Source organism: Neofelis nebulosa, chromosome 3, assembly GCF_028018385.1.
Source record: "Neofelis nebulosa isolate mNeoNeb1 chromosome 3, mNeoNeb1.pri, whole genome shotgun sequence".
Taxonomy (NCBI): Eukaryota; Metazoa; Chordata; class Mammalia; order Carnivora; family Felidae; genus Neofelis; species Neofelis nebulosa.
Window position 1 is genome coordinate 42,132,358 of NC_080784.1, and position 14,031 is coordinate 42,146,388.

Consider the following 14,031-nt stretch of genomic DNA (forward strand, 5'->3'; position numbering starts at 1 on the left):
TAAACATTGTGACTTCTTTGATTTTGCAGATAAACAGGTTGCTTCTGACTACCAGTATTAAATGAGTTTGGTGTATTTATTTTCTGTCTTATGTATGAAGAAGAGTTTGGGATTTGACCAACAAACAAAAACCAAGCTCCTTTCAAGTGATAAAACACCCATTTTCATTACTTCAGTAAATATTTATTAACTGCTTTTGCCTTGATCCTTTGGGACATGAAGCAAAATATAAATGTATAGACAAAGAACCTGATTAGGCTTCAGATGCTGAAGAAGCCAATGTGAATGACAAGATTCCTTCTCTCAAGTATAGTCCTGGAGAGACTAAATGAATAATTTCATTCATGTAAAAAGTTTAATTATAGGGTACATGGTGTTTTGGAAGAATAGGGAGCAAGCATTTGTCTAAGCCTGGGGAGGTCAGAGGATTCGTTGATGGGAAATACTATTTGAGCTGGTCTTACAAAGAATATGTAGGAATTGATCCAGATGACAAGGAATGGGGTCCTATATAATCAGAAGGACCAAAAATGCAAAGACTTGAAAATGGGGGAAAACAAAGCATGTTTTCACTAACTTGTGGGAATAAATTTCCACATAGGATAAAGAACACTGGGTGTAGATAATGACAAGAGATGAGATTGGAAAAGCACAGGGCTAGATCATAAAGGCTCTTCTATATTAAGTTCATTTATCTTGTGTTTTTTCTTGCTTTGCCACCAACTCACTATGTTAGCCAAGTTGAGTTCTTGTCTTGAAAGTAAGAGTTTATAGTTTTATAAGCATGACACTGGGGATTCCTGTTGTGCAGGTGAAATTCTTGGGATTAAGAAACCTATTTGTGCATAGATTGTTTATGTAGATCATTCTGTATTTTTTAAATATAACAATATGAATAGTCAGCAAACATTTACTGAGCATTCTACCATCTTATGATTTCACAGAGTGTTAACTTTGAGTCAGATAGATCTTCATTCAATTTGTAGTTTGTCATTTACTAACTTCTACTTTGGGAAGGTTGTTTAACCTCTGAAAGCACATTTCTTTTCCTACCAATAAGTAAAACAAAGTGCTATAGGTACTATAGTAGAAATTCACATGGAGTTCAGTGGGAATTCAAAGAAGGAATTAGTAGTTCCTTTGAAGAACTTTTTTTACTGATTAAGTTGCAGACATAATGCTAATGTCCTTTTACTCTTACTTATTTGTGTGTATTTCCTAAAAACAAGGACGTGCTTGTACATGACCACAGTACGATCATCAAATCAGGAATTTAACACAGATAAAGTATATTATCCAACCTGGAGGTTTTATTCAAATTTTAGCAGTTATACCACTAATGTTCTTTTATAGCAAAAGGGGGAAAAGAAAACAACTTGCCCTGGTTCGTTTTATCTAGTCTAGGATCATGTGTTTCACTTAGTTGTCATGTCTCCTTAGTCTCCTTTAACTTGGAACAGCTCTTCAGTCTTTATCTTTCATGATCTGGACAGTTTTGAAGTGCGCAAATCATGTATTTTGTAGACTGTCCATTAGTTTGTGCTTGTTTTATGATTCATCATGATTAGATTCAGGTGATCTACTTTTGCCAGAAATACTATAGAGATGATGTGTCCTCCTCTCTGCATGATATCAGGAGGTATGTAGTATTAATTTGTCCTATTACGAATGATGCTAACTCTGATCACTTGGTTAAGGTGGTATTATGCCATGTTGCTTCCCTGTAAAATTATTTTCCTTCTATAAATATCTTGCAATACACTTTGAAACCACGTAAATGTACCCTATTTCTTATCAAACTTTTATCCACTAGATTTAGCATCCAGTGGTGATTTTTGCCTGAAACTGTTGCTTTGTTGGTTATTAAACAGATGATATTCTAATTTCATCATTCCTTTTATGTCTGTTAATTGGCATTCTAGTGTAAGGAAGGTCCTTTTTTCTTTCCATTTATTCATTTCATTTAGACTTGAAGATTCTTATGACTTATAATTTGTTGCTATCAATATTTGTTTTGATGCTTAAAATTGTTCCACATTTGGGTAGGGGAGCTTTTTCAAGCCTGCTCCTGTGTCCTTTTGACATGGCTCTGTCATTTTTTTTTTTACTTTGTCCAGTTTGTTCAACTCTTTTTTTTTTAATTGAGATAACTGATATATAACATTATACTAGTTTCAGATGTACAACATAATGATTTGATTTTTTTTTTTTTAATGTTTATTTTTGAGAGAGAGAGAGAATGTGTGTGCACAAGTGGGGCAGGGGCAGAGGGTGAGGAGGACAGAGGATCTGAAGCTGTCTCTGTGCTGACAGCAGAAAGCCCAATGCAGGGCTCGAACTCCCAAACCATGAGATCATGACCTGAGCTGAAGTTGGACACTTAACCAACTGAGCCACGCAGGTGCCCCAACATAATGATTTGTTGTTTATATATATAATCATTCTTACTTACCTTTGACCACAGCAATATGTTCCAGGGTCTTACTGTTCTGGCTGTCGATTTAGCCATTTCTCTAAGAATCCGTGGTTTCTTTTACTGGAGAATGTGAGTAAATGGCAGTTTTGCCCTTTCACTTGCTCAGGTCCAGTGAGATATTAGTCTTGATTTTTTTCTCTCTCTTTTTCTATCTCATACTCCATATTTAATTCATCAGGAAATCCTGATAGTTTCCACCTTCAAAATATATACAGCTTATGACTACTTCTTACCACTTCCACATCTACTACCTTAGTCAAAGCCACCATTCTCTCTTGATTGGGCTATTGTAATATCTCTATACTAATTTCCTTGCTTCTACTTTTGTCCCTCACCCCAGTCTGTAGTCCATATTCTTTATACAGGGCCGAGAGTAAATATTTTCAAACTTCAGTTGGATCATACCACTTCTCTGCACAGAAAATCTTTAATGTCTTTCAGTCTTGCTTAGAATTTTTAAAACCAAAGTCTTTATCCTTTTTTTTTTTTTTTTTTTTCCTTTTTCTTTAGACCCAGTATCATCTTGTGCCTGCCTGTTTCTTTAGCTACTCCCCTTGTTCTGGCCCTTGTTCACTCTACTCCAGCAACAGGCCTCCTGTTTCTTAGACACACCAAGCACTGTCCTGCCTGGGAGCCTTTTGTACTTACTGTTCCCTCTGCCTGGATTGCTGTTCCTCTAGTCTAGATGTCTAGTTGGCAGGGGTTGGAATAATAGGGTTGCAGAAAGAAAGATTGATAGAAAGAGTTAAAAGGGATGCTGAGGCCAAGTGGAGACAGTATAAATTTGTATCAACAGTAATCTAACTAACTGTGTGTTTCTTGCACATTTTATTAAACTTGTGATTGTCCATGTGTATATCGGCACCATGGAAATAAACAGCTAGATATTTAAATTCTAACTGGTCCTTATTTTCATTGGCAGTGCACTAAAATTCTTAGGATGGTGGTATTTGTCCGTGAGGTTCATTCATTTAGTATTCATGTGCCTGGCATGCTATGAGAGCTGTAGGGTGAACAAAAAGACATAGACTGTGCTTTCACAAAGCTTTCAGTTGCATAAGTAAGACAATAGACAATCATATAAATAAATCTGTAATTACAAACTGATAGCTAATAGGAAGAAAATAAAAATGCAGCAAGAGATTATAACAGGAGCTTCCTGATCTAGATTGCTGGATATTGGGATTCCTCTTTTAGGGAAGTAATAATTTACACAGAGACTGACACTTAAAAGATGAGTAGAAGGTCAGCAAGGCAAAGAGCTAGAAAGAAGAAATGTTCTGGACATAAGGGTACTGCTTGTGTAAATGTTCTGAGGTACCTAAGCACTTGGTAAGTTTGAGGAACTGTAAGAAGGCCAGTATAGCTTGAGTACGATGAATAAAAAAGCCCTATAAAATGAAGCTGGAGAGAGAGATTGAAGAGGTAAGTTAGGATTTGGGTTTTTATTGTAATTGTGGTAGGAAACCATTGAATGATTTCTAGCAAGGAAATAGCAGGATCATATTTACATTAAAATTTGTTTTTTCCTGGGGTGCCTGGGTGGCTCAGTCAGTTGAGCATCAGACTCTTGATTTCGGCTCAGGTTATCATCTCACGGTTTGTCAGTTTGAGCCCTGCATCCGTCTCTGTGCTGGCAGTATGGAACCTGCTTGGGATTCTCTCTCTCCCTCTTTCTCTGCCCTTACCCTGGTCGTGTTCTTGTTCTCTCTCTCTCTCTCTCTCTCTCTCTCTCTCTCTCTCTGTCTCTCAAAATAAATAAATAAATTTTTTTAAAAAATGTTTTTTCCTGGCCACTATATGAAGAATGGAGTGGAATTAGGCAAGAGAAGGCACAGAAATCAATTTAGAAATCAATTTATTGGCTTTTTCAATGGTTCAACTGAAAGAAGACAGTAGCTTAGACTAGAGAGATGGCAGTGGAAATGGGAGAGAAGTGGATGGATTTAGAATATATTCTGGAGATGGAATCAGTAGAGCTTGGTGATAGATTTGCTGTGTTGTTTGAGGGAGCAAGAGAACACTAGGGTTGACTCCCATGTTCTCTGACTTCATGGAATAGAGAAAGTGGGTTGAAACCAATTTTATTTTATATATTTTTTATTCTCATAGAGCTTACCATCTCATAGGAAATGTGCCCAAAAAAGCAAATCCAGTATTTGCTTTTGAGGGATTTTATTGAGTAATTAGGTTTTGTGTGGTGCGTTACCTAAGTCAGTCAAGAATTATTGAAATGTTTATAAAAAGGGGGCCCTGTTAATTGGTTTTGATTGTTTTTTGTTTTGTTTTGTTTTAGTTTCAGGAGAAGTAAGAATATCATTTACCTGGTACTGTGTTTCATTAGCTATACAATGAATATGTTCATAAAAGGAAAAAAAAAGAGCCACCTCTGAAAATAAAAGCATGAAAAATTAGCAGTATAAGCTTTTGTTATGGAATTTTTTTTACAGTAATCTTATGGACTTAGAGTAAATGGTTTTTTTAAGAGTTCCACCGCCAAAAAGAAGCATTTGTATTTGGCTCATCTCATTGGAGCATAGCAACCTTTCTGAAATACATACAATGATTTTTACGTGTCACCAAAGAACATGTTATATTTCCATGTTAATTTTAATGCTAATTTTGAAGAATTTGTGTGTGTGTGTGTGGTTGTAGAAAGTTAACAGAGCAATTTTGAAATCTATGTGGGCTATTAAAATATTTTTTTTCTTTGCATAAAGAATTGAACATTTATTAGAAATGGAATAAACTAGGTTCACCAAATCTCCTAACCTCATAAGGATTGTTATTACCGTTTTACATATGAGGAAACCAAGACTTTTAGTTGAGTGACTTTCCTGAAGTTATGTAACTAGTAATGGCAGAAGTGGAATTTGAACCCAGGCCTGTATGGCTTCATATTTTATGCCCTTAATCATAATAATATCCATATTACCCTGTTAAAAAATGTTATGGAGGCATCAAAATCATAAGGCATGTGCATTTATGCAAGTAGGGCAAAGTACATAGGAAGACAAATAGCAAACAGTGACATAAGATTACCAGTTCATGTAAGTCATTGCTGTATTAAATGATACAGATTGTTCCATGTGGCAACAGTATATACTAAGATGAGTAAGAGCTGGTGTGATCTGAGATGATTACAGAAGAAACAGGCTTAAAGGATGATTCAGATTTAGGTAAATGGAGAGAATGAGGGCTTCCCAGGTAGAATAACCAGCATTAAGTTGAGCTTTGAGGAATTAATGACAACTGTAAATGCAAGAGACGTTGTGATTATTGGTCCCATGAAATCAGCAAATACTTGTGGGCCTAATATGTGCAACTCACATTGTGGAGTTGATGTAGAAAACACAATAGCTGCTCATAAAGGTGTCACAATACAGGCAGTCCTTGCTTTGCACGTCACTGTGTTAATGGAAACATGTGCCTATTAGAATCGTGTCCATTCTTTTTTTTTAAATTTTTTTTTTCAACTTTTTAAAATTTATTTTTGGGACAGAGAGAGAAAAAGAGCATGAACGGGGGAGGGGCAGAGAGAGAGGGAGACACAGAATCGGAAACAGGCTCCATGCTCCGAGCCATCAGCCCAGAGCCTGACGCGGGGCTCGAACTCACGGACCGCGAGATCGTGACCTGGCTAAAGTCAGACGCTTAACCGACTGCGCCACCCAGGCACCCCTAATCGTGTCTATTCTGTATACATTGCTGTGGTGACTGATATTTGATCTCAGTTTAGGTATTCTTATGTTTCAGTTAACATGGCACCATGTAAAGTAAGAACTGCTTGTGGTTTAGTTTAATACGTAAAACAGTGAACTTTTGTTGGGCATTGGTAAGAAATATATTGAATTAGTAGTATAGGGCTGAAATTTGGAGGGCTTTAAAAGCTAGAAAGAGGACATTTGTCTTGGCATGCCAGGATTTTAAGGTAACCCCATGACTGCTTTTTTGTTGTTGAAATGATTTCTCTTTGGTACGGGTGAAATTAGAGATGAGGAGTGGGAGATTGTTTTAGTGTCTTAAGCCATTTGTTAAGTTACATATTAAAGGCTAGTTAATTGTATTTTGAGTTCATTCATTTGACAGTTTAGCACGGTTTTATTGAGTATTTATTAAGATCCTGGTTAAGAGCCTAGGTATTAGAGATAGCCTGAACAGATCCAAATCCTACCTCTACTAAGTGACCTTGGTCAAACAAGTTACTTAATAGGTTTGTTGAAAGGATTAATTGAGTTGATATTTGCAAAGTGCTTAGCATGCCATTCACGTAGTGAGCACTAAATAAATGTGAGCTTCTGCTAGTTATCTTAGTGGTAAGTGCTAGAAATACTTAGATAAATAGGAAATGTGTCCCTGTTCTCCAGTTGAAGAGTCATTTATAAATAAATAAAGCCATGTGGTTAGTAATAGTATCCTTTTACTGTGTGTCAGGTACTACATTCAACGTCATATATAAATTTTGTCATTTAGTTCAACCTTGTTACTTGTTCCTGTTTTACAGATGAAGGAACTGAAGCTTTAGAAGGATTGTCTTACCTAGAATTATATAGTTGTTGGTATCAGAGTCAATATTTGAACCCACAGTCTGACTTCTGATCCATAACTCTTAATTTCTAGTTCATGGTCTGCTACCATAGAGATAGGCATAAGATGAAATGAGAATGAACAGGAAGGCATCTGTCTAGGGATGTTAGGGCAGCCTTCATAGAAGAGGTGCTATTTGAGCAGGCTGTTGAGGGAATGAGTAAGAATTTACTATTGGGCAAAAGGAGGAAAGCATTTCAAAAAGAACAATTTGAGTGTGAGAAAGCATATTGAACCCTTGGAGCTGCATGTAGCTTGTTTGGCTGAAGTTCAAGTAAGAGATGAGATTGAAATGGTAAGGACAGACCAGATCACAAAGTTCCCATGGTCCTTGTGAAAAAGTTTGCACTTTCTTTTTTAGTTACAGTAGCTCTTTAAAGTAGCTAAATAGCTCTTGAGTTGAAGACTTTTTAAAAAGAGTGACATGATTGTATTTGCTTTTAGAAACTCAACTTTAGTGATTCGGTAAGCATTGGATTGACGAAGACCTGGACAAGGACATCTACCAGTCTGATGATTACAGTAGTCAGAACGAGAAGTGACTAGGACTGAATGAAGGTGGAGGAGATACAGTAGCAGAGATTTTGAGAAAGATTTAGGATAGAATGGGAGAAATATGGTGTTGGGAGTTGGGGTTGAAGGAGAGGGCAGAACCAAGTAAGCCATTGTAAGGACTATTGCTTTTATTTTGAGTTAGGTAGGAACTCTTGGAGGACTTTGAGTAGAAGAGTGACATAGGTTTTAAAGGATTACTCTGGCTTCTGTGTAGAATGAGGGGAAAATACAGACTGTGAGAACTTAGGAGGCTATTAGAATTATCCAAGTAAGAGATACAGTGGTTTGTATCATAGTGGTAGTGGTAGAATTGGAATTCTGATTATGTTTTGAAGGTGGTAGACCATTAGATATGCTGATGGATTGGATGGTTATGAAAACCAGGAATCAAGGATGATGTTAGAGCACAGTTGGAGGAAGGAGTTGCTGTTTGCTGAAATGTAGAAGAATACCGGAGGAACAGGTTTGAGGGGAAAAAAAGATCAGGAGTTTGATTTTGAGCGCATTAAACTTGAGCTCATTCAGGAGAGGAGATATCAAGTCGACAGTGGGATAGTATATGTCTGGAACTCAAAGTGCAGGTCTGGACTGAAAATTTAAATCCAGGACTTGTTAGCAAGTTGGTGGTACTTAAAGAAATGAAGCTAGATGAGGTCACCAAAGAAAAGGAGAGACCTTTGAGAAGTCCCTTTTTAGAGATTGGAGAAACTGTGACTGGCTAGGGAAGGAGGAAAAAACTTGGAGATATTGGTTCCTTACAAGCCAATTGAAACAAAATGTTTCAAGAAGGAAGGAATGGAAAATTATGCGGATAGGTCTGAGGACTGAAAATTGACCATCAGATTTAGTAACATGGAGGTAATCTTGAGAAAGTTTCCATAGTGAGGGAAGGGGAAGATGAAAATATAATTGGAACTGGTTTGAGAAAGAAAAGAGAAATTGGTTATAGAAGTAATATGGGGCTACTATTTTGAGGTGGTTTGCAATGGAGGGGAACAGAGGAGAATATTTGGGTGAAGATGTGAGGGCAAAAGAAGGTATCCATTTTTTTTTTTTTTAATATGGGAGAAATAGCAGTAGTTTTTATGCTGATAGGAATGATCTAGTGGATAGACATCTGATGATGCAAAAGAGGGAAGGGAAGATTATTGGAATGTAAGAGAGGATGTCATCTAATGCACAGGTGAAAGCGTTGGCTTTAGATGGGAGCATAGACCATCTAGACATAATATTAAGGAAAGGTAGGCTATGTGGGCACTGAGGGTAGACATACAGATGTGGCCTTGGAAAGCTTTGCAAGTTCTCTTTTGATTGCTTCTTAGTTTTCTAGTGTAGTAGAAAGCAAAGGCATTGATTGACAGTGAAAATGGGGTAAGAGGTGTGTTGGAGGCTTAAAGAGATAGGAGAAAGTATAAAAGAATTTTTTAGGAGAATTGAGAGAGTGAATGGAGTTAGAGAACCATCAAGGCCCCGTTTGAGGTCAGTAGTTAAGAATTACAAATTACAAGTTAAGGGGCACCTGGGTGGCTCGGTCAGTTAAGCAACCGACTTCGGCTCGGGTCGTGATCTCCCAGTTTGTGAGTTTGAGCCCTGAGTCAGGCTCTGTGCTGACAGCTCAGAGCCTGGAGCCTGCTTGGGATTCTTGTGTCTCCCTCTCTCTCTCAGCTCCTCCTCCACTCGTGCTCTCTCTCTTTCAAAAATAAACATTAAAAAAATTAAAAAAAAAAAGAATTACAAATTCAGGGGTGCCTGGGTGGCTCAGTTGGTTAGGCGTCCAGCTTAGGCCCACATCATGATCTTGTGGTCCGTGGGTTCGAGCCCCGCATCAGGTTCTATGCTGACAGCTCAGAGCCTGGAGCCTGCTTCCTGTTCTTTGTCTTCCTCTCTCTCTCTGCCACTTCCCCGCTCGCAGATTCTGTCTCTCTTTCTCTTTCGTAAGTAAATAAACATTAAAAAATTTTTTTGTTTAAATTACAACTTGAGTCTAGTCAGCATGGGTTCTGTGTTTTTCTCTGACCATATCCAGATGTTGGATTATGTGGAGAACTGAATTTAACGAGAGTTGAGATTTTGTTGTTGAATTGGGAGAATATCAGGGAAGTTAAGGATATATGTAGGCAAAGATGAAGTATAGTAAAAGACCTTGGAATTTAAGCTGGATAAAGAGAAGGAGGGCATATGGAGAGTGAAAAACTGGTAGATCATTGGATTATAGGTCCTGTGGAAAGAAAGGGTAAGAGGGTTAAAGACAAAATCCTAGATTTTAATCAGTATTTAATGGTAAAGCAAAGGAGATGTCTGAGTGTAGACGAACAAAAGAGACATAGGAGAAGAAAGAGACAGAAGTAGCCTGGAATCACATCTACAATTCTGAGATCTGGAATCCTGAAAACTTAACAAAAAATTGCTGTGGCAATACATTGTTGTACAACCATCACCATCATCAGTCTCCAGAATTTGTCTTCCCAGACTGAAACTCTGTACCCAATATACCATAATTTCCCATTCCTCCTTTGCCCATCCTCTGGCAATCACTATTCTACTTTGTGATTTTGAATTTACTGTAGGTAGGTCTCAGTGGAATCATAAAATATTTGTCCCTTTCTGGCTTATTTTACTTCGCATAACTTCTGTAAGGTTCATCCATGTTGTAGCATGTGTCAAAATTCCCTTACCAGAATTTATATATATATATCACTTGATATATGTATATACCATGAACGTTTATGCATTCATCTGATGGACACTTGAATTCCTTTTACCTTTTGGCTGTTGTGAATAATGCTGCTGTGAACATGGGTGGACAAATACCTGTTGAGTCTCTGCTTTCAATTCTTTTATATATTGCTGGTTCACACAAAAATTCTGTTTAATTTTTTTTGAGGAACTGCCATACTGTTTTCCACAGTGCCTGCATCATTTTACATTTCCACCAGCACTGCTCAAGAGTTCTAGTTTTTCCACACCCTCTCCAACATTTGTTATTTTGTTTTTGTTTTGTTTTTTTGATAATATCCATTGTAGTAGGTGTGAAGTGGTATATCTCAAATGCATTTGCATTTCTCTAATGATAGTGATTTTGAGCATCTTTTCATGTGCTTACTGGCCATCTGTATACCTTCTTTGGAGAATGGAAAAAATTATAATTCATTTTGCAGTAAGATCTCATTTACCTAAACAGAACTGTTGGCAAAACGTGGTGTTAACTGACATGAAACTATACATATTCTTTACTTACCCCATTTAATGTGAATATTTCCTATGCTTTGCTAAAGAAATACTAGTTTGGGGGCGCCTGGGTGGCTCCGTTGGTTAAGCGTCCGACTTCGGCTCAGGTCATGATCTCACGGTCCGTGAGTTCGAGCCCCGCGTCGGGCTCTGTGCTGACAGCTCAGAGCCTGGAGCCTGTTTCAGATTCTGTGTCTCCCTCTCTCTCTCTGCCCCTCCCCTGTTCATGCTCTGTCTCTCTCTGTCTCAAAAATAAACAAACATTAAAAAAAAACTAAAAAAAAAAAAAAAAAAAAAAAAAAAAAAAAAAAAAAAGAAATACTAGTTTGTCTGATTATGGAGTGTTGCCCCAAATCCTACTGGGATTTCAGATACATATGTAATACTTCTCTAACATTAGAAAAATTCAAGATTCCAAAGCACATTCTGTGCCAAGGGTTTTGGATAAGAGTCTGTGAACTTGTAGCTTCACTTCTTTGGAAAACTAAGTTCCCGTTCTAAAAACCGTACACAGAACTTTTGGAATTCAGAACATTAATTAATTGAGGGCAGTGCATCCTTTGTATCTCACCCCTCCCATTTTGTTCTTTTCTGTCTTTATTCTTCACTGTTGATGCTGCTTTCCTGAAGTTTTTTGCCTCTTAACTTCTCTGAGTCTTTTTCCCCATCTATGAAGTGGACATATTGTTTTCGACTTTGAGGAACAGATTGTGGGGATTAAATGAGATAAACAATATAAGGCATAGAGTCTGGCATAGTATCTGCTCCACAAATGCCGATTCTCTTTATTCTCTTTTTTCATGCTGTCTCCATTTGGGAGCGTGTGAACTCATCCTTACATATCTCTTTCATCATGCAACTTCTGATCCCTAATGAACAGAATTATTTTTTATTACAGTGTTTCTATAGGAAAATGTTCAGATACTAGAAGACATCTCTTTTCTCTACACTTCACATTCTGATACTAATAATAAGGGTATAGTCTTACCCTCTATTCCCACTTCAAAATGCCATTTTCCCGTGAGGAATGGAAAGGGTAGGCCAAGGGGGAGCTATCTAATGGAAGGCAAGAGGAAGGGAGCAGAACTGTGTCTAGATCAGTTGTAGATCAGTTGTAATCTTCATGTTTGTACCAATCTGGACTTGGAGGGGACTCTGGAAGAGTTGCTTCTATACATTGGAAATTGGAATTAGATCAGCCATTTAGTGGAGGTGGAGTTTTTGCAGAACAGCAACTTTTCTTATAAACTCCTACTAATAAAAGTTTTATTATCTAGAATAGGCATATGTAAAGTTATCTTTTGGTTTAACCCAATTATTAGTGCATTCAGTGCCCCCCGCCCCTTGCTTTCTTATATTGAAAGCTCCATTCTGGCCAGGAATGTATGTCATCCTTTCAAGATGTTGGCATATTCAAATGAAAAGGAGGCACAGAGTGTGGCAGAATTCTAGTTAAAAGTTTTAAATATTATTTTTGTGCTCTACTGCTTTGGAAACCTTCATGTTTAATGAGAGAGTATTTGGCTGAAATTTAAAAATAAAATGACCTAGGAGAAGTGATGTTGTAATTTAGATCGGGCAGTCTGATTTTGGCAAGGACTGGGTTAACGAGTGGTTTGGATGCACCTGTTGCTTCCTCACCTCAGAGAGCCTTTGTTAACTTACCTTAGTGAATGGAAACACAGCAACACACTGGCTCTTGAGGCTTTCACAAGGGAGTTGGAGATGGTGGTGGAGGACAGAGGTGGATGAGCGCATGTGCCAGACATTTCGCAGTGCAGAAAGGTGAGGATAGGTAAAGGCAGTGGGGGAAATCTGCTGTGAATCTAGTTCTTCACAGACTGTCTTAGTTGCGGTGATGTGCAAACAGTTATACTGGAACTGGATATCCACTTTCACATCGGGCATCCGCCTGGAGGAGCGACGGGCAGCTGATGGGAAAGCCCTCAAAGAACAGGCAGTGCTGTGGCAGGTGCATCTTCTTCAACTTTTGTGCTTTCTATTTGATCAGGAAGTTAGATTTGTTTTCTGATACTTGGTCATTCTGATATGTTCTGTCCTATTGTTCTTATTGTTTTGAGCCTTGAAGATAGGTTAAAAGTTGCTACTTTATGAATTATAATACTTGATTCTGGAATGTAGTTTAAAGAACAGTGTTTTTAAAGGCTTTTTACAAAGTTCTATTTTGGTTTTGAGAAATGAAAAAAAATCTAATTTTAACCCTGTCTTGTATTTGGTTTTAATGGTTTTTGCATTGGGGAGAGTCCCAGTATTCCTTGGCATCATAACACAATTGATCCAACTAATAGATGTTTGTCTTTGTTTTGAGATGTCTGAGGAAGAGGTTGAGGTTTCTCACCTGGCTGTACTCCAGTATGAAACCGGAGATAAGTCCCTTGGCCTTTTTATAAAAGGGAATGGTTAGAAAGGCCAGGGAGAGTTCTCATGAGTTGTAGTGAAGAGGCTTCTTCCTTAAATGAATTTACATAAATAGAAAATACCTGGTCTCTTTAATTTTGTTAGAAAGTGTGAGGGGCACCTGGGTGGCGCAGTCGGTTAAGCGTCCGACTTCAGCCAGGTCACGATCTCGCGGTCCGTGAGTTCGAGCCCCGTGTCAGGCTCTGGGCTGATGGCTCGGAGCCTGGAGCCTGTTTCCGATTCTGTGTCTCCCTCTCTCTCTCCCCTCCCCCGTTCATGCTCTGTCTCTCTCTGTCCCAAAAATAAATTAAAAACGTTGAAAAAAAAAAAAAAAAAAGAAAGAAAGTGTGTGTGTGTGTGTCTGTCTGTCTATGGTCTCCAGTGAGACTCTTAGTATATTATCTCTGGTTTTTAAAGCATAAAATTGAAGGATAATATTGTTTATTCTTTTGATGAAGAGTTATTAATACTGAATTAGGCTAAATTCTAACTCTTTTTCTTAAGTCAGTGTTAATGTTAAATCTTAAAAATGAGTGTTTACAGAGTATTCATGATAAATGTACATATAGTGCATATATATTATATACCTAATACACTCACCTATGTGTATATATATATGAATCTATTCCTGTATTGGTTGTAGAGCAAATCAAATTGCTCTTGAATTTAAGGTTTTAAAACTTGATCTTTGTGCTTGTCAGTAATGTATTTAAATTGCTGGTGTGGACATCATAAAGGCTTTACAAATTACTCTTCTTGGGGCGCCT

The 14,031-nt window shown here is 37.7% G+C and overlaps 1 protein-coding gene across 5 annotated transcripts in view; it reads left to right on the plus strand.

The window, feature by feature from the left end:
- The window catches only part of KAT6A (lysine acetyltransferase 6A), a 116,259-nt gene that overhangs the window by 74,437 nt on the left and 27,791 nt on the right, over positions 1–14,031 (plus strand). The window lies entirely within an intron of this gene.